Consider the following 25,643-nt stretch of genomic DNA (forward strand, 5'->3'; position numbering starts at 1 on the left):
TGCCCACCCCACCAGGCTGGATAGAGTGGCCGTGCTCCAGGTTCCTTCCCTTAAATCTTGCCATCTAGCGGGACCTCGGAAGCTTGCCCTTTCCATAGCTGCCCCTACCCTGTGGAATACCCTCCCCCTGGCGATCTGGCAGGCCTTCACCCTTTTAGCCTTCCAGAAGGTCTTCAATACCTGGTTTTTTACTCAGGCATTGAGGTAGAGTGAGATGGGAGCCCGTGGATGGTTCCTTGGGAGCATCCCAGCAAGATGGCTGAGGCACCGGGTCTTTTTGTTTTTTGTTTAGATTTTTTAAGTTGTTCCTTGGTTTTATTGTTGTGAACTGCCCAGAGTTGTGCTCTAAGATGGGCGGACATACAAATCTTTTAAACAAACAAACAAACAAATCATTATGGATGCCTCAAGCTAGGGCAGAAAGAGCTGTTTTGGAATGCTGGAATTTGGCAAGTTAATTGCAAAAAATTAAATAGAATTTTAAAGCCTGTATCTGACCTATTTTTCTTCTAGACAGAAAACATGCTTAAATGATTGGTTATGGTTTATCAGTGTCACTCCTCCTGATAAACCAAGGCAACCAATGCCTTTTAATTAAGTTGACATCTAAAAGCGTATGAATATTCAACAGTCTTGTGCTGGGCATCTTGAGTTGAAGTTCACTTGTACAGTCTCTAGAACCATGATGCATTTTCTGGCACTAGTGCAAAGAAGATGTTTTATTCCTGACTCATCTGTTGACTCTTACTTTGGATCCTCTGTATACCAGTTAGCACAAATCTTCAGTTAGAAGCAGTGTTTTATCTCCTTCTCTCTCTTTTTGGCTGCAATTCTGTTTCCTCTGCATTTTATTAATAAACCTAAGTGGTTAATCTCAGCTGGTATGTTCTGATGCAGGATAATTCTGAATAACAGAATCTCACATACATAATTGCTCTGGGTCTTTTAGGCAAGATACTATCCTAGATGGCATGAAAGTCCGATTTAGTTGCCAGTATTTTATAGTAATTATATTCATTGCTTAATCTGTGAATTATCAAACCAGCCTTCTCTAACACGATGTTCTCCATTTGGACTATAGTAACATCTGCCTCTAGCCCCAGATTGAAATATAACTTGCAAAAAGTTAGAAAAAAATTGATTAGCTGTATGAAGTATAACAGTATATAAACAATTTAGCAAGCACAAGACTAAATGCACAAGAATTGGGTACACAGAATGTGTTAACCAGGTTAAAAAAACCCCATTGCTATATTCACCTAACATTTACAAATGAATCATATTACAGCTTAATGTGGTGGCGTGGTTCTAGAACTTACTAAGATGATGGCTGGGTTTCCACAATATGTGGAAGGGGACCACAAATGAGCCAACTCCATTTTAGCATGTTGTATGAATTCAGCAAAGTGGTCCCCTTAATCTAAAGAGTTCAACCTGTTTGTTGAAACAAGGACATGTGGGTCATGCTTCAACTAGATAGTTAGCCAGCCCAAGTAATCCTTTGGTTCCTCAAAATGTTGAATATTTTCATGATTCTTCCACAGGACTTAAGGTTGAAATTAATTCATCAAAAGACATTTTTCTGAGTTTATTGGACATCCCATAAAATCTGTCAGAAAGGATGGACTGCAGATTTCCTTCCTTGGCACCAGCTGGTCTCCACCAGAGTCTATGAGCCTTATTGGATGAAGAAAATTTAGAAATTATAGTAAAACAAAAGTGGTTGCATTCACAAAATGATATGCTTCCATTTCCTTTGTAAATGGAAAATCAAGTGCAATCAGATTGAGGAAGGTAAGACTTTTAAGTACTTAGGAATTGTGTTTCAATCGTTTAATACTTGGAAACAGCAAGAAATAGCTATCTCATCTTGTGCACAAAAAATTCCAATATGGTAATTAAATTTGCCAACTATCATGGAAACAATTAGGTCACCACATGCAATCATGCTTTTTCTGGCCAGGGTGTTGAGCCCATGGTGCACAAAGGTGTGCCTATAGTCAGGGTTCCTCAACCTTAGCAACTTTAAGATGGATAGACTTCAACTCCCAGAATTCCCCAGTCAGCCATGTTGGCTGGGGAATCCTGGGAGTTGAAGTCCACCCATCTCAAAGTTGCTGAGGTTGAAGAACCCTGACTATAGTGATGTAAAAAAATTGGAGGGAGTCCAATCCAAGTTCTTAAGAGCAATGCTTCATGTTCCCCATTGCATTTCCAATGCAACCTTGAGGCTGAAGCTAGGTTGCCTCAAGAATTCCCCAATGCTGGCTGGGGAATTCTGGGAGTTGAAATCCACACAGCTTAAAGTGGCCAAGGCTGAGGAACACTGCCCTAAGTATTTGTCCAATATTTTCTTTCTCTGCCCGACAGAGAGACTTTACTTGTGCCAGGCTTAATTCCTTGTCATCAAAGGTTCTGGAAGGGAGGTAAAGCAGCAAGGACCACGTCTCTTTTTGCGCGGAGGTTGTTCTCCTTGTTGTCCAGTGTACCATACATGGTATTCTGAATTAATATTAACCCTCCTCATTAACAGTTTCAACTGTGCTATGGAAGAGAACACATCCTTTTTTATTAGCCAATCGATTTTCAGAAATCTCAAAAATGTGATAAAATATTTCTCAATTGGGATCACAGTAAGGAAACTTCAGGTGTAATCAAGCTTTGTTATATTATCTTGTTTTAGAAAGTATTACCAACAACCTTCTTCTTTAATATTTTAGTTCACCATTTTTTGATGTTGTTTTATATTGTATTTTGATCTGTGACCATAAATAAGTTAACTTTGAAAATCTTTGTTGGCAATGTACGAAATTTGAGGTATGATACTCATGATTTTTCTTGCCCGTTATTAATTCCTTTTTGGAATAATATAGTAGCATATACAAGTAAATTGTGGAGTAAATGTTTTCATGTTAAAGATGTGAATGTTATTGTGAATGATATACCAAAATTGTGGAATTCGACCACTTTTGAGGACCTTTGGTTATACCAGGTGCGGGAAATAGCTGAGAGAATTATATTGGAAGACTAGAAAGGTAGACATCAAGAATTGGATTTTAAAAAATATGCAATTTATCAGTTGGTTATTTTTTTCCTATCAATCAAAATATATTCCTACAATATATTTATTTGGCACAGTTTTCATAATATTTTACAAGATTAGAAAAATGTCTGTGGATAAATAATAAATAAATAAAATGTTTATGCTATGGACCCTGTTGACGAAAGAATGTCGACTGGCGGGACCCAGGAGAGCCTTCTCTGCCGTTGCCCCTGCCCTATGGAATACCCTCCCCCCAGAGGTGAGGCGGGCCCCTACTCTCTCGGCCTTCCGGAAAGGGGTAAAGACCTGGCTTGCCAACTCGTATGGGGCAAGAAAAGGGGCAACCAATCCTGGGGAGTGGCTAGCACCTTGAAGATGCTCCTGTAGGTAATATCCTTATCTACCAGCAGTACCTTGGAAGATATTATTTATGTATGAATGGTTTTTATTGTATTTTTATTGTATTTTAATTAATATTTATTCTTGTTTTTATTGTAAACTGCCCAGAGTTGCTTCCTAGTGAGATGAGCGGTGACTAAATTTGAAATATAAATCAATAAATAAGTGACATTTTGTTATTTTGTGTGTGTGTGTGTCTGTGTGGGATATTTATCTGATTTATATTAAAAAGGTTAATCGTAGATTTTTGCTTGCTTGTTCTTTTTTTCTATTTGTTTTAGCAATAGAATTTAATCATTGTTTAATTATCTCTTGGACAGTTGCATATTACCTTTAAAAAATATTCTTAATGGTTTGTTCTTTGTTGTTGTTGCTGCTGTTGTAAGCTGTTTTCTCTGTATTTTCTTAAAATTGGCAATGAAATAGTAATTATTTTTAAATTAATCATTTAATTAATTGATTTATTCTTCCACAGGCAACTTATTGCTGAGCAACAGGGCATGTTAAAAGTTGCCCTTTAAAATCATAGGCCTGCTGTAGCAATGCAAATGTAAGTAATGCCAGGGATACAGGAACTCATTCATTCTTCCCCTTACAATTAACCCTTGTCCAACCTCATTCAGGGTGACAAGAAGCCATAATCAATATACAGCTTTCTAACAATCTCCTTTCCAGCAGCAGAACATCACCCTTTCCTTGGCTGATTCTACTTGATTCTACTTTAATGGTTACTTCGTTCCTCTGGAGCCAAACCAAGCCGTGCTGGGGATTAACCCTGAGAACTTTCAGCCAACCCATTTGGGGTCTTTGAGAATGTAGGAGACTGATCTAAATGCTTTCATTTAATAGATCCTTGTCACTAGATGGATATATTTGTCTTCATGTTATTTTGCTGTTATCTAACAAGATAGCTGCTGTTTGGATATCAAAAGGATATGGCTGTCTAAGTTCGTTAGAGATTTCTTTTGGAAGCTAAAGATGGGGGCCACAGTATTTCCCAGGACGATACTGAGGCCAGTCCAGGTTCTCCAAAGAGAATCTCAGTGACCTCAGACAAATTTGGTCTATGGTAACTTTTCTTCACTTTAGTATGAAACTATTATCCCTCCTGAATGCCTTGGCAAAAAGGTAGTAACTAAACAAGCAAACAGACAAAGATTAAAAATAAATCAAGGCAGTCAGTCCAAACCCCACGCCGACAAAAATACCATTGGACACACCCAACACTGTCCAACATCCTATTCTTAACTCTGACAGTTCCTGATTGTGCTGCACAGACTATCTGGGATTGGAAAAGTTCCCAAGCCTTGCTAGCCTGCTTTATGAAATTCTGGCTCTGCTTGATGCTGAAGATGTCTTCATTCACGAGCTGCAGGAACTTCATGAAGAGTATTCCAATATTAACTAGTGATCCTTGGTGTTCCCGATACTGCCTCAACATGCACAGAGAGGCCAGTTCATAACCTGGAGAGGAGTATGGAATTCACTTCTGATGTTTATCTAATGATATTCAGTAATGTTAAAATGCAGGTGGGCAAAACATTGGTACAACTACCAAAGAACATCCATAGATTTCCCTGTATTGCAGTGGCCATGACAGAATGCTCGTTTTTCTGCTTGTGGTTATTTCTCCCAACCAGGGGCAGGTAGCCCACAGCCTGTGAGTTGTGTGCAACCTCCAGAAGCGCCCTTGCAGCCCCCCTACGAATGGGTGGGCAGAACATTTGGAGTCCACATTCATTTTCTGAGGTAGGGAATAAAGAGGTGAAAGTAGGCCATCCCGACCACTCATAAGATCCCAAAGAATCTTATGCGGATCTAACAGTCAAATGTTAACGGGTATTGCCTCTCAAGAGCCCCATAATGGACAAGAAAGAAGTCCCAAAATGTCAGCCATGCTCATTCCAATGAAATCCTGACGTCCCCAGCCACAGTCCCTCCATTCCCCAGGCAGAGCAGCGGGAGAAAGTGGCTCCCCAGTCTGAAAAAGGCTACCTGACCTTAGTCTAGACACCCACCTGTGCCATTAAAATCGATGGCCATTCCACTGATTCCGGTAGGGAAACCAACATCGTTTTGTATTAGCAGGCAAATGAGAAATGGGGGGTGGAAGGGAGTGGCAAGGAATGTACAGAATCCATTTGAATATCTTAAAAAAGCACTTGTTGACATGCTTAGAGCGAAGGACTACATGCTAGTGCTGGCAGTTAAAACAGGAAGTTGAACAGAAATCAGCTTTACAGAGAAACAGAATTCTGATTACTTGTAATCAGGAAACCAGACTTGTCACAAGAGGAAACAAAACGCTTACTGCATTTATTTTTTTTTTAAACACGGGACTGTGGATGGATCGATAGGAGTTAACTGGTACAGAATAACTGTCTGCCTACTTACTAGGACCCTCTATGGGAATGTTGTAAGTGGTTGGAAAAAAAGATCAGTGTGGATCCAGTAAAGGAAATGGGAGGCAAGTTCCAAAACGCCATTCTCTGCTTTCTAGCTGGCATGAAAATACCTTAACCACTTTGAGGTCCAGCACTTTCTTACTTGAGAAAGACTCATGCAATGGATTCAGGACAAGAAAAACACGTGCAAATATCTCAGATCAGTCTTCAGCTCAGTTCATTTCTGTACCACTATAACATCTTTGTAGTGGTACAGAAATACCACAACAAATCTAATACTTCTTGATAAGCTAGGATACATCTTGAGTTGGCAGTTAATGTATGCCCTTAACAGGGAAGTAAATCCCACCGAGTCCTTCAAGTAATGCGTGTAGGATTGCACTGAAGAGCTATCACTGCACCCTGAGCCATTGGTAAAAGATCAAGTTGTCACATTAAATGAACAAAAAGTGAATAGTTTGTAAATCACTTCTCTCTACTTTTTAGCTGCCCCCAAGCTGCTAACTGAACTGATAGCTTACAATCACAGGTTAGAAAAGATTTACTTCACTGAAAGATTTACAGCATGATAGAAAAGTGTAGCGTGCTCTATTACTAAATTGTTCCAACTGCCAATTCCTCTCCTAGCATTGCTAGAGTATTTTTAAAAACAAACACATGAGTCAGACTCTCAAATCAGCTCTTCCAAAGTTAGCTTCAAAAATCACAATTTTTCTCCTCTTCTTTCCACTTGAAGTTGCCTCTCCAAGAAGTTTTTGTTGAACCACAAGAAGGAGAATTTTATATAAAAAGATGTGAAGCTTTGAAAAAAGGTCAGAGTTACCCAGAAAGAACTGTTGATTCAAACCACAGTTTTAAATATCATAGCTAAACTTCTACAGTCACTTTGCTGGGGTTTGAGCAAAGAGTGTCTGTGTTTAAAAGCAGGGATACCCAGCCCATTGGCAATGGAGATAAACACATGGGATACATCATTCCTGTCCATCAAATTGTTTCTTTAATGGTGCAGAGCAGAGGTGTGGGTCATTTGGGGTCCTACTTTGCACCTCTAATTGACTGATATATATATATATATATATAGAGAGAGAGAGAGAGAGAGAGAGAGAGAGAGAGAGAGAGAGAGAGAGATGACTTCTCAAGAGAGCTACACTAGGTCTTTGAAGTATGATAGTTTGAGCCTGGTCATTTGTGACTCGAGACAGAACTCAGAACATGGTATTCTCAGGAATCTTTTCCAACATCAGAGTTCAAAAATATCAGTGTTCTTTCTATACTGCTTCTTAAGAAATAAAAAGATAAAGATAAAACAAAGAGGTATCAAAATTTTCAAGATTTCACTTTTAAAATATAAATATCTTAATTGTATTTACATAAATCATGATAATTCAAAATTAAATACTGAATTAAACCTATACCAAATGGAATGATATTGTAATGATCTTGCCTCTCCATCAAAAGAGAGCTACTTCAAAGGCTGAGGCTTGACGAATTTCATTGAAGCAACATTTAGAAGCTTAACAATTTTTTTGCAACTATCCAAGCACAATTTATTCAAAGTCCTTCAGTAATTGGATAAAAAGCAAAACAAACAAACAAAATTTAAAAATACAGTATTATTAAAAGGGCATTCTGGCATTCTAGCAGCCCCCCTCCTCTTTCTTTCCCCCTCTTTCTTTCTCCCCCAACCATTATTTGCTACCTGAATATTTTTACACTTTACTTTAGATATTATTACTCATTTCTGTTTGGATCATTTTAGTTGTTGTTGTTATTGTCAGTTTTTAAACAATTTCTCTTATTCTCCAAAAAACATATTCTAAGTGTCTTAGCGTGCCTTGCTGTGTGATATGTTGTATATCAGGGAACCATTCCCGACTGAATTTGGTTAGACTTCTGCTATGAATGTATAGCGTCCGTTTTTCCATTCTTGCATATTCTTCAGTTTTAGTCTCCCAGTCCTATACTGATGGCAAGGTTTCACTTCGTTTGTGTTCTCTGAGATCATACCTAATACAAATAATTTTGGTTTTAATTCCAATTTTATTTTCAGAATTTTCTGAATGCTTTAGTGTATTTTTTCCAATACTTTTGAGGGTTTTTTTTTTCTTTTCATAACCACTACATCTGATAAAACATTCCTTCTTTACTGTGGCATTTCCAACATTTATTATTGTATGAGTTATCCATCCTGGCAAGTGTTGGCAGAGTTATAAACTATCTGTAGATCATTTTCTACCAATTTTCCCTCAGTTTGTAGCTTGGTTAAATTTTTTTTTCCATAAACTTTCCCATTGAGGCACTGTTACTGCTTCTTAGAAATTTAGATAGTTAGAGATGGATAGATAGATGATAGTGAATTCTTCTCTGTTGTTTCTCTCTCTCTCATCCTGCTGTTGCTTCTTTTTGATGTTTGTTGATGTTTACTAAATAAACAAACATCAAGCTAATTTTTTTGCTAGCAGACCTGAGCGGTGTTTGTGCTTCCTCTGATCTGCATAGAGGGATTGATCAGACTAAACTGGAATTTAATCACAATAGTTTTCCAACAAAACACACCCTGTGGCTCAGGAGAAAGGGGAAACATAAAACTCATAATATTCACAGACCACCTATTTATGCTTGAGAAGGGAAATATGGCCCAAATTTATAACACAGACAGGAAGAAGCACCCTTACTAGTGGGTCAAAACCCCTAAGACTGGCTTGTAATACATCCCCCCACCAAGAACCCAGGTGGATGGTTTTGTTTTATAGCTTGCCATCTTAGTCTTTTAAAATTTAAGGGATGGATTTCTTTATCTATTTCCATATCTTTCTCCACTTAATTCATATCTGCTTCTTTGCCAGCTTCATGGAAATGCAAGACTTCATCCCAGCAAATCAAACTTGGTGTCCATTCAGACAGCCGCTTTAACGTGCTTTCCGTTAATCCACGAGGCAGGACAAAAGTGAGAGAAAGAGTGACACCCCCAGCCTTGAAGGAGACAAAGCCATTGCTTAACATGGCTGTCTTCAATAATTATTGAGCATCTCCAACCTACCTGCCTTTTTAAGGTAAGGTGGGAGAGAAAATGGGTGGCTGCTGGTTACAGTTGCAGAGGGCTGAACCCTGGCAGAAACCAATGATCTAGATCAGTGTTTCTCAACCTTGGTGAATTGAAGATATGTGGACTTCAACTTCCAGAATTCCCTAGCCAGCATGCTGGCTGGGTAATTCTGGGAGTTGAAGTCCACATATCTTCAAGTCACCAAGGTTGAGAAACACTGATCTAGATACCTTTCAGTCAAGATCCATGCTTGAAGCATGGAACTGAACTGCACTGGTCACTCTTGGGGATCATCTGCTTCAGGACCTAGAGGGGGTGTATGTATCTCTCCCACAAAGTTCCCATGACTTCCAGGCATGCAGAGACTCCTACAACTGAATAGTTACCTAGGTGACTTAGGTGGCATACAAATTGATGAATAAATAAAAATAAAATATATTGGGTGAATGACTAATATTGTAATCGCCCCAACCCAGACCTTGATGCTAACCTTGATGTGAAATAAAACAGGGTCTGCTCTGAAACAGGGTTCCTCTGAGATGGAAGGTGCAGACAGGAAAACACCACTTTCTTGGAAATCTGCTTGTCCTGAGTCCTTTGTGGCAGCCTAGGAAGAAATAGAGAGTTGAGCAAAGTTGATGATGGGGTCCTCAGCATCCTCTCAGAGGAACCAGCTGCTGTGACTGCAGGACATGGTGGGGAGCTTGAAGCATCCTGGTCTCAGGGAAAGAGAGAGGAGGGGCGGGCAGGATGCCCTATAAGAGCCAAGAAGAAGAAAGGAGTGGAATTGTTTGCACTTCTTTTCCTAATGAATAATTCATTGTGAGCCAAGCAGGAGCAATGTGTTTGAGGATGGACTTCCCAGGGCTGAAAGGACATACTGGATTGGCTAAGAACTTGTACTAAATTGCTGCCTGTGTTATCGATGAAGGAAGGAAGGAAGGAAGGTGTAATTTTTAGAGGGAGATGTTAGATGGCATTTGTGGTAGCAAAGGGGGGGGGAAATCCTTGAGTCTTTGCATCAGCATCGTCCACATTCCAGGGCAAGAACTCACCTCACGCTAATTAATATAGTCCCTGTAATGATGCAGCTAGATTTTAGCTATAGTCTCCTCTAGCAGCCTTTGCTAGCCCTGGATTTGGTCTTATCTGGGAACCTGGGAACCTGGCGTTTGCCAGTGGAGCCCTCTCCTCTTTATTTGTAAAAAAAAACTCTTTAAACTGCGCAAAGGTATTTCCCTCCCAGAAGAAAGGGTATCTTCTAGAATAACCAGGCCCAGTCTGATGCTTATCCAAGAGGTTGGGTGGTCGGGTGGGCTTTATGCCTCGCCATAAAGAAGTCATCATCCCAACACATGGAGGGGGGACCAGGCTGGAGAAAGTGCCTTTGCCTCCATGGTTTGGAGAAAGCCCACTTCAATTATTTGTTGGATTTGCTGGAAGATCAGATGGAAAAGAACAACAAAACCACTTTCTTTAAAATATTATGGATGGTAGTCGTGTGTTCTGGGCTCATAGCTTGTGGAATCTTTAATTAAACAGAAAGCAAGCTTGGGTTGGCCATAGAAATGTGTGAATTTGTGATCATAATAAGCAGACTGAATTACTAAACTGCGTAAGAAAATTTTCCAATCCATAGTACAGTACTTTATTTTTATAAGGTCGCAATAAGAAGAAACACGACAAAAAGGTTGCATACATATTTAAAAGTCCAGATCACATTTTAAGCAGGCAATAAGTTACAAAGCAAAGGAAACGGAGGTGTGGCAGGAGATAAGGAACAAAAGCAAAAAAGAAGGCTGATCATGTTGAATCATGAGATTTGTGTGATACAGAAAAAAGCTGCAAGAATTAGAATTTGGAATGCTTAATGGTTATTTTCCATTGAATTTTTATTTTGAAATGCACACCCTACTGAGTATTTCTATGTAGCAGATTAACAACCGACTTCACTAAATTAAGTCAGATTTGCCAGCCCCCAGGTTTTCTCCATCTGGCAAGGTCTTCAGAAGAGCAATGCTGATGGAGGACGAGGTTGCACCTCATATGAGTTCCTTGAACTTTAATCTGGCCAAGGCTCTCAGCTGCTAAAGGCATTAGGAGGCTTCCCCCTCCCCGCCCCTCCCCCACCCCCATACCTCCATGGCTCTTTCACAAACCAACAGCCACAGGGCACAATGAACCTCTTTGATAGGCAAACGGTTTTCTTACTCAAATGTGCTCGGGTTTTCCACTTCCCGCTGCCAAACAGAACTTAATTTAAGACTGAAACCCCAGATGGGCCACATAAAACATTACTGTGGTCTGGGCTATATTTAGCCTTCTCTCCAACCATAACCCACACACTTTCCTCTTCTCTTCCCCTCTCCCAACTTTGCCTTGCCCGAAGCATGCTTTCGACACAGGTTTAGCATGTGTCTTTCATGCACACCTCCCTGCGGGTCTGAGAGTGCCATTGCATTTTATTTACCATATTTACATTCTGCTTGGAAAGGTCAACAAAAAATAAACAACAACAACAAGAATCCCACAAACTCTCCATCAGGGTCACAGCAAGGAAAAAAATAGAGAAATCCCAAAGACGTTAATCATTAAAAAGTTACCAAAAAGAAAAAAGCCTAGTAGAAAATAGAAGAATTCAGTAATAACTTCAGCCTGAATGATGTAGTCCCCCACAAAGAACATTAAGAGAAAGTGTAAGAAAACAAATATATATTTCAAGCTCACTATAGGCTCTATAATGATGGGAACCACAAAGACTGAATGAAACTGGCATGTGCCTTCTGATCTCATCCTACGCGTAGCTGTTTGTAATGACTGGAGCTGTCCTGATTTTTCTAATATTCCCTACACACCGTGCTCAGCCTAGCGCTACAACTCCCAGGATTCATAGCCAGCTAGACTGGGGAAGGCTGTTCTATATGCTCTATATTCATCGCTACATACCTTTTCAAATATCTCATTTTTTTTAGATCATCAATTTATAGATTGCTCTGAAATATGTAATCTCCAGCGAGGTTCATGAACTATAAGATCTTTAAAAGGTCTTTAAAATCCTGGATCCACTCACCTGCAAAGAACTGAATAAAACCAGCAGTAAAAGAATCAGAAGTTTAAAAAGAAAATGCCCCGAATGTTAAGAGCTTGGGGAAATAAAAATATATTAGCATAGCAGTGAAGCAGCCCCTATGAAGGGACAGGAGTCTACAATCATAGCAGCACAAGGGAGAAAGATCTCTCTCTCTCTCCAAGTCTCAGCTACTTATCAAGCAGCAGATGCATCAAAGAAAGGGCCTATATGAACAAACTGCTATGGTATCTTCCAGAGTCCTAGGGCTACTGGATCTGGGCTATAAAAATCTGGATGACTGCTAGATGTTAGGAAAGAGTTCATTTTCTGTATCTCTCGGCCATCTAATAGCTCTCTGGATTTTTGTAGCCCAGATATGGTAGTCCTATTTCTTGAAGATGCAAGCAATAGAAATTAAGCCTGTGTCAACATGAGCTAGACTTAGGTAGCTGCTGGGCCTCTGAATTCTCACAGATGATGTTTGTATTGTCCCCTTCATGATTTTTTTCTGTCCCTACACCCAAAGCAGTGCCCAAGTGAAGGGGCATTGCTGCTACCGCACCCTACTAATAAAGAAAAAAACTTGCAGATAGATGAATAACATGAAAAGGCAATTCCAGGACTGGCCCTACTATTAGACAAGGTGAAGAAACTACCATAGGCAGCAGATATCGCCTGACTTGGCATGCCCTGTGCCTCCTTAGCTAGCCTGCTGCCCTCAGACATAGAAGAAGACACTCACCAGTGTAGAATGAAGTTAAAATTGCTATTCTGATTCCTTTCTCTACATGGAATGGGAGATATAATGATTAATGAGCCTGCTGCAGAGTTCACTGAGAAGATCTTTGCAAAACCCATAAAACTGAATAGGAGTTATGAAGGGCCACAACAGTCTTGCTTTTACAGCTCACTGATCATTTCAGAGAAGCTCCTGTAGAAATGCTTCTGCATCTTAAACAGCAAAGTATAGAGAAAAAGGGACAGATAACTCTGGATAGGCTTATGAAATTGGCCAAGGCTATTGTTATGTTGATAGGGATGGGGATGGGGATGGGGATGGGGATGATGATGATGATGTTCATCATCATCATCATCATCATCATCATCATCATCATCATCATCATCATCCAAGTGTTCCTCTGAAAGTTCAAGCCACTTATATAGGGCGAGGGGTCTCCTTATTTTATCCCATTGGCAATAATTATTTAAACCATTCAACAATAATCATGTCCTGAATATGTCAGTACACTGAATGTACCTCCTAGTGGGATGCAGCAACAATATGTTGCAAGTCTGTATAGTAGTTTAGAGATCTTAGCTTGCACTGAATAGCATGAGCATGCTGTTGATAAAAGCCGGTTTGGTTGTAGTTGTAGCATACTGGCCAAAAATGTGCTGAAATGTATGGGGACTGTCCATCCCTTTAGCAGGGAATGCAGCACTTAGTATGGATATGATTAAGGTTGGTAACCTAGTCTAATTCTCTCCTCTTACTAAAAAGCATTTTGCAAAAGCTTCACTTGACCAAAGCCAAGATGCCAAGCAGAGGTCAACATCTATGGGGCCATCTGGTGATGACCACAGGATATGGAAGATTGCAACTTGCAATATAAGAGGAGTAAATTGTAAAGTGCATGAATTAATGAATGAAATTAAAGAAAGAGAAACAGAGTAATTGTATGTTTGTGAACTAAGAGAAAGGGGAAGGATGTAATTTATGTGAATGTGAATAAATGTGATCTGATCTTACAGAATGGAATTGATACATACATATAGGAAAGTGAAGGTGTAGGTTTATTTATCAATGAAAGGTCTAACATATATGTGAAAAAGTATGAATTGGTGTCATCTAGATTGTTGTGGGTTTTGTGTAGAAATAGAAACTTTCAGATTGGTGATATTGTAAGTTATTGTTGAAAATACCTTGGACCTCAAGGACAGCACAAATCATTCAGTCCTACAGGAAGGAGAACTTCACTAGAAGCACTACTAAAGAAAGTAAAGTCTAAATACTTTGAACACACAGTTTGAAGGGAAGAATGTTTGGAGAAGATCCTGATGCTTGAGAAAACCAAAGACAATTTAAAAAAGAGCTGAAAGAAGTCAAGGTGGTTTGATGCTATCTCTGATGACACGCGTGAGCTTAGAATAAGTCAAAGAAGTAGTTGCTGACTGACATGCCTGGTGAAATGATGCCCATGGTGTCACAAAGAATCACAGGGGCTGAGTAACTGAACAATAAAATAAGGTTATGTGAGGTCTCTTTGATTGTTTAAGGTATTTACGGATACATGTATAAGGAATGTATTAGAGGTCTATTGGATGGGGGCATGAATGTATGTGTGCTATGTTGTGTTTTTATCTGAAAACTCACACGATTTGAAGCAAGTGTTAGGCATGGTACAAATTAATATATCAAAGTTATATAAGGATTGATAAGGAAAATGCAATGAACACTTGTAGTTTATACATACATGATGAGAAATTAAAGCAAGCAGATGAATTTGAAGTTGGGAAATTTGCAGATGTTGGTAGAAAGGTAGCAGGTAGCATGTGATCTATTGTGAGAATGAATATTTGTTGAAAGAAGCAAAAATGGTGGTGTGTAGGAACTTATCTCTGCTCCCTTTGCTATAAGAGGTTTACTTGAACATATGGGAAGATATATAAAAGTAAGTTGTATGAAGTGAGAGTAAGTTACTAAAGAAGTGCATCCAGCAAAACAAGAAGAGTTAGAATCAAGAATGAATGGCTGACGAATAAGTGTATATTGAATATAAAAGTGAGTAATGTGTACAAAAAAGTACACTGAGGTGGTCTGATCATGTACAAAGAATGAATAAGGACTGAATTGCAAAACCAATCTGTGAAGGAGGAATAAATGGGAGGGGAAAAACTGAGACAGTTATGGTTGGTTGGAGTTGTTAAGATCTTGAAAAAAAGAGAGGTGATCATGTTTAAAGAACAAAAAGCAACATATGGTCATGGTGGAAGCCAGGATAATTTTCAAGAAAGAGATAGATAATTACAGTGAATGATATTCGTGTAATCTAGATTTAGTTATGTTTCCCTTTCTGTTGTTTCCTGCTTTTAGTTTCTTTTGTCTCTACTTCTCACTCTTTTTCGGCACTTTGTATATGATTGCTTACCCTGAACGTAATACTGTTTTTGGTATGTATGATAACAATAATCCTGAACAGAAGATTTCACGAAGAGGCCCTGATGGCCCTCAAATCCCTCCAGTGTCACGTGATAATTTGAATCAAGGTCTACCCAGTTCTATTTTGTCAGCTTAACTTCTATAGTACCTGAAGTCAATGTACTCCTTGGGCTGTGAGTTGCCCACTTCTAGCCACACGAGGGGAGGATACACAAGGGGAAGAAAAGGAAGAAGGAAATACTGCTGATAGAAGAACTCAGAGTGGCATTCACAATTCCCACTCAGCTATATCCATAATGTTTTGTGGGCATCAGGCTAGGGCAATGGTTTTGCAAATGTATCTGAGATGCACATAAACACTTTTTCCCCAAATTTCTTCCATGATTGGGAAGTAAAACAAAGCCACCTCTTTCTATCCTTGAACATCATTCCTACTTTCACCATGACCAAACATTGCCTTTTGTTCTTTAAACACACCACCTCTCTCTTTTCCATGATCTGATCAGCTGATCAACTCATGTTGGGCCGTGAGGAATGGGGAACACGTTCACAAGTAAAATAATTCTTCGTGGGGTCCTTTATTTTCCAATCTACCCAGGATGGTTTCTTGTTTCTCCCTGCAGTGCCTCTTGGTCTTGGCTGAAGCCTGTGTGTGAAGAAACAATTTTACAAAAATAAGACCAATTAACATAAGGGGAGGGGGTCAACAGCTGGAAGAACCCATTTCCTGGAACCAAAATATATTACATTTTGCCTTGGGAAAAATGTTTCATCTCCACTTAGCAAAGCAGAGAGAGTGAAGGGGGTGGGGGGACGGCAAGGAAATGCAATGCCCAGTTTTCTTGGCCAGTTTGCTGGAACATTCCTAAGGCATTTGCCACCTGCTTTTCACTCAGCCCTCATAACATTTTTCTGTTTTCTGCCACAATTAGAGGAGAAGCAAACATCTCTTCCCTCGCTGTGCTTGGACTGTCTTTGTCACTTAGAAAAAGGCTCCAGCCTTGACAAGGCCTCTGCTTGTATCATGAGAAGCATCTGTTTAGGCCACTGGACATAAGCAGGGGACTTGGAGGCCATTTTGCTGGCTCTTATCCATCGTTTGCATGCAATGGATCTACCTTCCCCTGAAGCTGCTGGGGTGAAACTTTTTTCTTTCCATCCCCTTATCAAAATACAAGAAACCAGAGAAATATATCATATGACTACTGAAGCAAATGTCATGTCTCATAGGATGCTTAGCTATCAACAAGTCGTTTTTGGACAGAGGCATTGGCGTGCAGACTGTGGGGACAGGGAAATGGTGTAGCCGGCTTGGCCATCCAGTCCAATTTTTTGATACACATAGACACTTTTCCCTAATTCCTTGCCAGCAACGGCAGTCAGAAACCATTGGGTCTGAACACAAGACAGGTATCCTTAGCTCCTGCTGTGAATATGCTTCCTTATTGTGGATATCTCTTCAATCCCCCCACCTCCTCTTCTTCCTTCTTTTTTTCTCTCTAGTCTCTCCTCTCTTGCTTTATTCTTTTCTAATCACAGTTTTTATCTTTTTTCCAAGTGTAATCCATCTCTCTACTTCCCTGACAGCTATCACTTGCAACTGGCATCAAATTGGGCATAAAGGTGATCTGCAGGGATCCAAAATAAGGAGACATGTTCTGGTTTTCACTAGGTTTCTGCTTTTGCAATTGCCTTCCTCAGTGCATCCCTTTTAGAGAAAACCCAAATGCTGTCATTGCCACCCTGTTGAATTCCATTGCTACTAAAGGTATCTTCCCATTTTTGTTTAGATTTGGTTTGTGGGTCTTGTTTCGCAGAAAAGCACAGTTGTAGCACTGTCACATCCGCTGGGGATAGACAAGTGTTTTTGAGGGGTTGGGTTTGGAAATAACCATAATTTTAGCCAAAAGCTTTCTCATCACTTTTGCCCCTGTATTCTGTTCAGCTCAGTAGCAGGGTTTTTGATGAATTAATCTTTCCATTGCTCTTTAATTAAATAATTTATTTTCTTGGGAGATTACCTACCAGTAACTCATCACTTTACTCTGCAATTTGATGTAACCTAGTTAGTAATTTGATATAACCTAGATAAAGGGAAAAAAACAATAACTAAAGGAAAACTCATGTAAACCGAACTTAAACTGACTCATTAAAGGGCATTCCAGGGTAAGCAATCCTGAACAAGGAGCAATCAGAGGTAGAAGCTGGAGGATGAAATTTCTAATGAAAGCCGCAGGAAGCCTTTGTTAAACTATTTATCTATTTGGTTTTTATTACTGTAAGCCATTCTAGGAGGTTTTTAGGTTGAAGAGCAGGGTATAAGTGTTTGAAACAAACATGGCATAATCATACATATGATTTATTTTTTAATAAATATTACAAAAGCATCTTATCTGCCGGAATGGGAGTTATCAGTTGGTATATATATAGTACGATAATCTGCTTCCTCTTATAAATGGAAAACCAGTGCTGCTTCAGTATTAAAGGGCCCATCTGAATGTCCTTGTCTCTTTTACTTAAGTTTCAGATTAGCAGAGCTCATCCCACTGGAATTCTTGACAATGTAGATATGAGCAGATAGGAGTAGGTCCAATTTGCCACTTGAAAAATGGTATTTCCCAGTTGATGGATTTGAGCCTGGAAATTTGCTTCTTTCAATAAATCACAGAGCATTACCGCAAGGGACTATGCCTTTATCGTGGGATTTATTAATAGAAAGCACTCTGTTTAGACAACGGACCAAGTGTTCCTTTTTGCAGAAGAATCTGATTCCCGACTCAGATGTGCAACATTAGTGAGACCTCTCTGGAATGAGGCATAAAGACTGCCAATTTACAGTGGTGAAAACAGCCCAGAGAATATAATCAGAAGGAATAAAGGAGGCAGGTTTATTGACAAAGTCAGGTAGAACTGGTCCTATGAATGACCAGAATGGAAAGAGGACCTGGGAAACCACATGATAAAAATCAATAAAATACAAAGGAAATTAACTTGAGAATTTAGGTATGCCCATACCTTAATGTACCTGAATTTACTAATAATAATTGCTCTGCTTGATTTAAAAATGATCAATACTTTTGAAATTAAGACACTAAATTGAAGCATTAAAAACTCCTAATGTACACAGAGCTATTCTTTGCAATAATCTATCCTTTTGTGTGTGTGTGTGTGTGTGTGTGTGTGTGCATGCCTTCGAGTCAGTGTTGACTCCTGGAGACTGCCTGGGCTAGTCCCTACAGTTTTTTTGGCAAGGTTTTTCCGGAAGTGGTTTGCCTTTACCTGCTTCCTAGAGCTGAGAGAGAGAAACTGGCCCAAGGTCATCCAGCTGGCTTTGTGCCTCAGGCAGGACTAGAACTCATGATCTCCCGGTTTCTAGCCTGGTGCCTTGACCACTACACCAAACTGGCTATCTAGCCTTACCGTGATATAAATCAACAGTATGCTGTTTGGTCTCATCTGAACCAATTCATAAGGGCTCTTGCTCCATTTAAGGTTTTGGACGACTTTCATGTTACTAAATGAATTGATTATATTTTAAGTCTGGCCACCAATAAAAGTACAGCCAACTTGTGAGAATATCAGTGTTTGTAGTATGCCTTCACAAAGGGTATCTCTTGATCTTCATTTCCAGGTGGGTAGATAACCAAAGGGATCCATCAGACATTCTTCTCTTAGGCCTATTCTTGGCCTTGGCTGTAATAAAGCACATATATTCACCTCCTGCCATTTTTGTGAAAAATAAAATTAAAAAGCAATGGCATGATTGGATGTTAGCGCCACTCCAGACAGAATTGAGGGACCCTCATAGTTCAGCCCCCCTTCTTCCTCTGGTCTACCTTTCTGTGTGGCTATGGAGTTCGGGGGAAGGGATAAAATCAATAGAGAGAGAGTTCCTAAAGAGACCTTGTTTTGTGGAAAAAAAACCAGGAGTCTGGTAGCCCCTTTCCTGTCTAATTTTATTAAAAGGCATAAATTTTTGTGAGCTGCAGTTCACTTCATCAGATGCATAGAATGGCTAGAATGATGTAGGATTTAGACTGGGGTGAAGGGAGGGGAAGGGAGGGGATGTAATGGTCTGTGGGAATGATCGTGGGAGACAGGAGGAGGAAGAGCCACAGATGAGGCAATGGTCAGATAAGGGGCAGCTGAGCCTGCAGAAGGAATGGGGACATGGCAAATGTCTCAGAAGGGACCCTCCCTAGTTCCCTGGACTGTAAAGGTGAGGGGGGAGAGGTGCACTTTCAGACTTGCAAGATTCTGTTAATATAACTTTATAATAAAGGCAGTGTTAGTACTCAAGTTATTGATTTCTTGTCTGGACTACCTCAAAGGGCTGACAGGAAAAGATAGGGTGATTACATGTGAGACAGATTACCTTATCAATTAACAATTGTAATGTGTTAATGTGTGATTTGTGGAATGCTCTATAAGCCTTTATAACAGTACTGGCAGCAGGAAGTGAGGGCTACGCTTCTGGCTTCCTACTTGCAATCCCCTTTTGCATGAAGTAAGGTATTTTAAAGTGATTGTTTGATTGTGTTTTAAGAAGTAGGGAATGGTGCCGGTAGTAAAACAATAATTACAATTGTTAAAATTTAGAATAGAAGAGTTTGCAAAGAAAGTGGCTATTAAAAATGTAAGTTGGTGGTACATTAGAATCACAATAGTGAGATAAGAAATGGTATTGAAAACATTCCTATATATTTAAGACCCTTTCAGATACATGAGACATATTTAATCACTGCCTTGAAGGATGACTGAGTATCTTTCTGCCTGTTTCATTACCAAATGAAATGTCTTTTCTGTAAAGTTCTTACCTTTCGTCACTTTCTTCAAACTTACCTCCACTGAAAGATCATGCAGATCAAGGAAAGAGACTTTACCCAATATTATGCAACTAGACATGCTAAATGACATTTACAGCTTACTTAGATGCATATTTACCCACCATATTGGGAATATGCAGAGTGCAGAAAAAGAATAACAATAGCAAGACACCAAAAGTAAAGGCACAAGATAAGAAAACAAAGGAAACAGAGCTAAAACTAGTTTATACTAGCCAGTACACTAAACCACATCTATCTATCCTCGGAAACCCTCTTGGCTTCCACTACTCCCATCCTCCACATCATACATTGCCTTTTGTATTTTTTAAAGTACATCCTGAATATGTGTCAATGCCTTGCATGGACAACTTAGTAGATATAGGGTAGAGAATGGACATTAGCTTGAAAAGTAGTCAAGTAGACCCTAACTTGGACAGTATGCGCACCTGCACATTTGACAAAACTGGGCCTGTGACATACTGGCCAAAACGTGTCACCCCTGACACGGACTGTTAGCAGGGAATGCTACATGTGGCATGACTGCAACTTAGGCTAGTAATCTAGTTTAAACCTTCTCTATCTCACTAAAAAGCGTTATATGCATAGCTAACCACATACACTTTCTCTCCACTTTCTCCCTTATGTAGAAGCTTTTTAATTCCATCCTGGTTCCCAATCGCTACAGAGATGTTGTCTGAGACAAAACCCACATACTTCTTTAGAAAGAGTCCTGAACCAGAAAGACATATTTCAGCGGCTTTACAATACTCTCAGCAACCGCATGGTTTGATGTGGACAAATGCAGAAAGTGAGTCTTAACTGAACTTAAAAAGTGACAACTGCTGAAAGGAACTTTCATCCTTATCAAGACTGCCATCAGGACTCGGTGAAAAGGGTTTTTTGTTTTTGTTTTAATTACCAGAACTTTGGGACAATTGCTTCTAGATGGCTGCATGACATATGTCTGCTGCATGCATATTTCTTAGCTATTTCATTGGCTGGAGAAATTCTGTCTTCCAGTCTACTGAAACTTTCATTTACAGCAATTAGCAAATTGTGCGATGGTTAAACAAAAAACACTCCCCTCCCCACCCCCACCAAAATAGTTCTGAATTCCCTGTTTTATCATGAACTTGTGTGAACTAGACCAAAAGTTCATCAGCAGCCAGGGGAATTTCAACTCTTGACTGGAGCACTTAAGCAATCCTTAAAAATAAAATGCTGTTGTATAAGCAAGGATGTGATCACTTCAGTCGTCTTTTTTTAAAATAAAAAGGATATGAATGGAAACATTTAGGAACTTTATTTTAGTTCTAATGCTATTCATAGAGAGATAATAAAAGCAAATAATCTCAGTGGTTTCAGTCCATCAGGTACCCCAACCTGTTATTTGGCAACTCATGAACCACTCCAAATCTCCAGCTGCCCTGTACTTTCTGGCATCTTCATAATATAGACTGGTCACCTCATCCCCTCCCTCCCTCCCTCCTCCCTCCCTCCCTCCCTCCCTTCCTCATAAAGGACTCTATCCTGAGTGACCCAACAACTCCAACAGAAGTTTTCAGATGAATAGCCGAGCATATCCTGCCAGCTAGGAGATGCTCTCTTTCTTTCTTCCAAGATGCTCCCAGGAAGCTGGAGATGGGTCCAACCCAAGTAGAAGCTTCTGCTAAGACATCCTCTCTGCTTGGCTCTACTAGGTTCTGTGTTAAAAGGTCCTACAATGGATGGTTTCCATGGAATGACTGTCCCCGCCAGTCCAGAACATTTAGTAGATATGCAGAAAAGCCACACAAAAGGAAGACATGTGAACAAATAAAAACCTAAAAGGACAGGGGATGAGATCTTTGCTTAGCTTCAGCCTTTACAATGAGAATCCATCTTCAGACCAAATGCTGGAAGAAATTTAACACCTCCTCCATCAGCCCTTGCTTGAGCAGGATAGCCCCAATGATGTGGTTAGTTTTGCATGGAAAAACACTTCTGTACAGTATACATGGCACTTGAGAAAAAACGTGATAGCATTAGGCTGCTGGCCTTGGCACCCTGTTGAGGGCAGATGGGTAATAAACATCTATAGAATCCTGATATTATGAAGGACTGCTTCCTCCTCTATGCACGGTGAGGCCCCATGTACCTTTAATTTGCTCATTAATTCTCTCCCTCCCACATTGTGCTTGCAAGCCTAAGTCCATCGGATATAACGCCACCCTCCTGACTCACCGTCAAAGGGAGTTTCCTGCCCATTGCCTTCTCCAACCCTTGCAGCTAAGGTTGGGCTTCTTCCCAGCTCAAGAAATCTAATTATTCAAGGAAACTAGGCGCCAAGAAAGCAAGCAGGGGGATGCCAAAGCTGAGGAAAAGCAGTGCCATCAGGCATGAGGACAGGGAGCGAGCGGCACAGGTACAAGGTGTGGTATGATCACCAGTGGCTAGATACAATGTCTCCTGCGTCTCTCTGTGTAAGCTCGCCTCAACAGCATTTCTACCAGCTCACATATTTTTGCAAAAAAACAAAACAAACCCCTTCTCATGTTGCTTTCAAAATTGTACAGCATCCACAAAATTTGTAGGGCATCTACATTGGGACATCACAATATTATTTTGCTGGAGAGGCTGCAGTGCATGAACTGAGAGGTAGGCATAATAATTCTTCCTTTTTCTCATGGAATGTTGGGAACTGTAGACTTGGAAGGAGAGACTGAGGATCTCTAATGAAGAATTGGTTCATTGTTTAACATTTGAATTCAAAGTGCCATGTGATTATGTATGTGCCTCACCAAACTGGATAACTGAACATTAGTGACTGGAAATAGAATTGATGTGAGAGGAACTATAGCAGTGAAGTTGCTGTGCATGGTTCATAGTTTACTGTTCTTGGGCTAGAAGGCCAATAAAATGTATTACCACATCTCCATTAGCAGCCAAAGGATCAATTTGAGAAACAGAATTGGAGGGTCTGTGCAGATGTTGCTGAACTACAACTCCCAACAACCCTCAGCATTGGCCTGTCAGCTGAGGCTGCTGAGAACTTTAATCAAGGCCTGGAAAACTGCAGATTCCCCATTGCCCCAAATATTCAATGATTTTATTCTTCCACTGGTGGTTGATAATGAATATAGGTGATCTCACAGTGAGGCCTTATACACAGAAAATGTCAAATACTCAGTTATAGGGCAGAAAGTTGGGGGGGGTTCCCCCCTCAAGCTGCAGTGGAAATAACAAGGGAATCAAGAATCAGACACGATTCTTAGTTAAAGTATCCAGATTCTGAACTACATGGCAAGATGATAGTCATCTGCTCTGCTTTTAGACCAATGTCTGGGTACATTCTCTATTTGAAATTCTATCCAGTTCAAATTTGATGAACTGCATTAGATTAATCTGCACATTTTTTTTTTTTTAAATCAGCATCCTTTTCTTTCTTGGTCAGATATAAAGTAGTCACCACAACAAATTTAGGAAGGCTTACTTAAAGAACGTATACTCCTTATTGCTCTCTCCCACCAGTTTTTCCTGCATCCTGGGCTGATAACCTAAAATAAATTTATGCCTGGAGACAGATGGCTTAATGCCTCCTCCATCTTTTGATCCACTTAGAAGTTCTGCATGAGACACACGTACAAGAATAGTTTGGAAATGTTGCTTGGACATGGTATCTACAGATATCCTGTCATCCCAAGTACTTGCTAAAGTAGAAAGGTTGGGTTTAAATCAAATAAATAATTATGTTTGAATACAGAGTTTGAATCTGTAAGATTCGGGGAGAAGATCCATGAAACCACATACTTTAAAATTGCATTTGCTGTTTCTCAGCTGCTTTTTTCCTACTAAGATATGGCAATTGTAAAATAGTAACAAAACAAAATTTTAAAAAATTCATTCAGAGGAAAAACAACTTGGTGTGTAATAGTTTGGGGCCTGGGTGAAAGTTCTGCAGCTCTTCCTCATTACAGTTTCCATCCCCTCCTCTATTTTATAAATCTTTGGCATAATCCATACTCGGTCAAATTAGATTGTCTTGAATTCTCAAGGGTTTCCCAAAGAGTATATCTGTATGATGCAAGTGTTCATAATCAGATACTGGTTGTAAGTATAGATGTCCATTTAAAATTTCTGGAGTGCAGCCTTTAAAAATATAATACATGCCAACCTTTCCCATGTGATACTCTCCAGAAAAGCTGGGACTGCAACCTTGAGAATTTCCAGCACCCTAAGAATACTAAGTATTGCAGTTTGACAAAATTTGGGGGTAGCCAGCTTGGGAGCGGGATGCAGTAGGTAGTCAGGCAAGGCTGTCTTCCTTCTGGCTGCATTTAATCTGCATGAACTTGTGCATTTGAATGGTACCCAATCTGTTAATCAACTGCAGTTTGGACAGTGTAGGCATACTCACTGTGATTGCCAGCATTCTGCTAGTTTGGTGGCTCCAACAGCAAGAATGGGGCAGTCAAGAAGTGATGAGGAGGGAGGAGTGCTGTGAGACAAGAAGGGAGGCAGTGACCTTGTGCAAGCAGTATCAAAGAGCCTTTGTATGTGCAGAGCGGGAATCCTGTTGCTGTTACCCACCCAGCTGGTGACTCACTGGCACATCGATTGGGTCTGACTCATTTACCAGCCATCCTTCCCCATCATGCCTTCCATTAGGGGAATTCAGTTGCTGCAAGTCAACTGGGGGAAGGGACAGGAAGAAGCAGGTGCTTATCTCCCCCTTAATACATGTCCAACAGACCTCAAGAATTTAGATAACGGAGGCATAGAAATACTCAGCACTGTCCTTCACACACACCCGCAACACACACAACAGAACGGGCTGGCAAAGTATGCAAAAACAGAGACGCGGGTGAAATCAGGATGTTTTCCTTCTCGTCTGTGAAGTCAAATTCAGCCCTACAAAGGCCACGTGGCCCCTTTTCCCTTCTGCCTCAGCTTTCGCCCAGGGCTTTCTCAGACAGTGACTCATTAGGCCACATCTCATGGCTTTGATCAGCTGCTTCACCCATGCAGCCCCCTCCCTTCCTTCACCTCTTTCCTCCAGTCCTCCCTGCAACAATGGAAAGAAACTCTGGGAAAAGCTTGTCTCCATTTAGATTCTGAGATGTGGTGGGAAGCTTGTTACGAGATTCATCCCAGATTGATCATTTTACCCGAAATAATTTCCAAACAAAGGAAAAGGCCTGAAAACAATAACAAACTTCTACAGGAAGCTGGAAAAGTGGACTGAAATGACTTGTGAGTGAGTCAGAAAGAAGTCAGAAACTAGGCTGGACAAGTAGGTTTCTCTAATCTGCTATGAATTGCCTCCTGATGGGTTGGACTTCAATTCCCATAAGCCCTAGTTATCCAAAATCAAACATAATAGATTTGGAAATGCTGGCATGAGCATAGAATCAAACAAAACTGTTTATTTAGTTATTATGCTGTAAAAACATTTCCAAACTTTCATCATTAAAAGCGATCTTTAAGTGCTGACAATCTTTGTCCATGAACCCCAAAGACCATCTGAAGATGTTTCTTAATCAAGCATTTTCTGAATGCCCAAATGACAGCTGTAGTTTTGAGCCAGAAAATGGCAATGCACCAGCTTTGCTTATTGTTGGAGATAACAAATCTGGTCACGGTAATGCATGTCTTAAATTCTGCAAAACCAGATGTGGAATGGCAGTTGTGGAGCTGCCTCCAGAACTTGCCTAG

At 40.1% G+C, this 25,643-nt stretch overlaps 1 long non-coding RNA gene across 3 annotated transcripts in view; it reads right to left on the reverse strand.

Moving 5' to 3' along the window:
* Window positions 1–1,225: 1,225 nt before the first annotated feature.
* Window positions 1,226–25,643, reverse strand: part of LOC112540385 (uncharacterized) — a 69,557-nt gene continuing 45,139 nt past the window's right edge. Inside the window, exons 1-3 of one of the 3 annotated variants that reach the window (XR_015795607.1) lie at window positions 24,346–24,443; window positions 9,384–9,500; window positions 1,226–1,677 (exon numbers count right to left, since the gene is read on the reverse strand). This is a non-coding gene — a long non-coding RNA (uncharacterized LOC112540385). Of the gene's footprint in view, window positions 1,678–7,333; window positions 7,855–9,383; window positions 9,501–24,345; window positions 24,444–25,643 lie in introns of those variants that run through there. The other 2 variants (XR_003084471.2, XR_003084470.2) reach the window with 2 other exon arrangements.

Source organism: Python bivittatus, unplaced genomic scaffold, assembly GCF_059951505.1.
Source record: "Python bivittatus isolate LINGU-HERP-01145 unplaced genomic scaffold, Pbiv_v1 ctg000220_np1212, whole genome shotgun sequence".
Classification (NCBI taxonomy): domain Eukaryota; kingdom Metazoa; phylum Chordata; class Lepidosauria; order Squamata; family Pythonidae; genus Python; species Python bivittatus.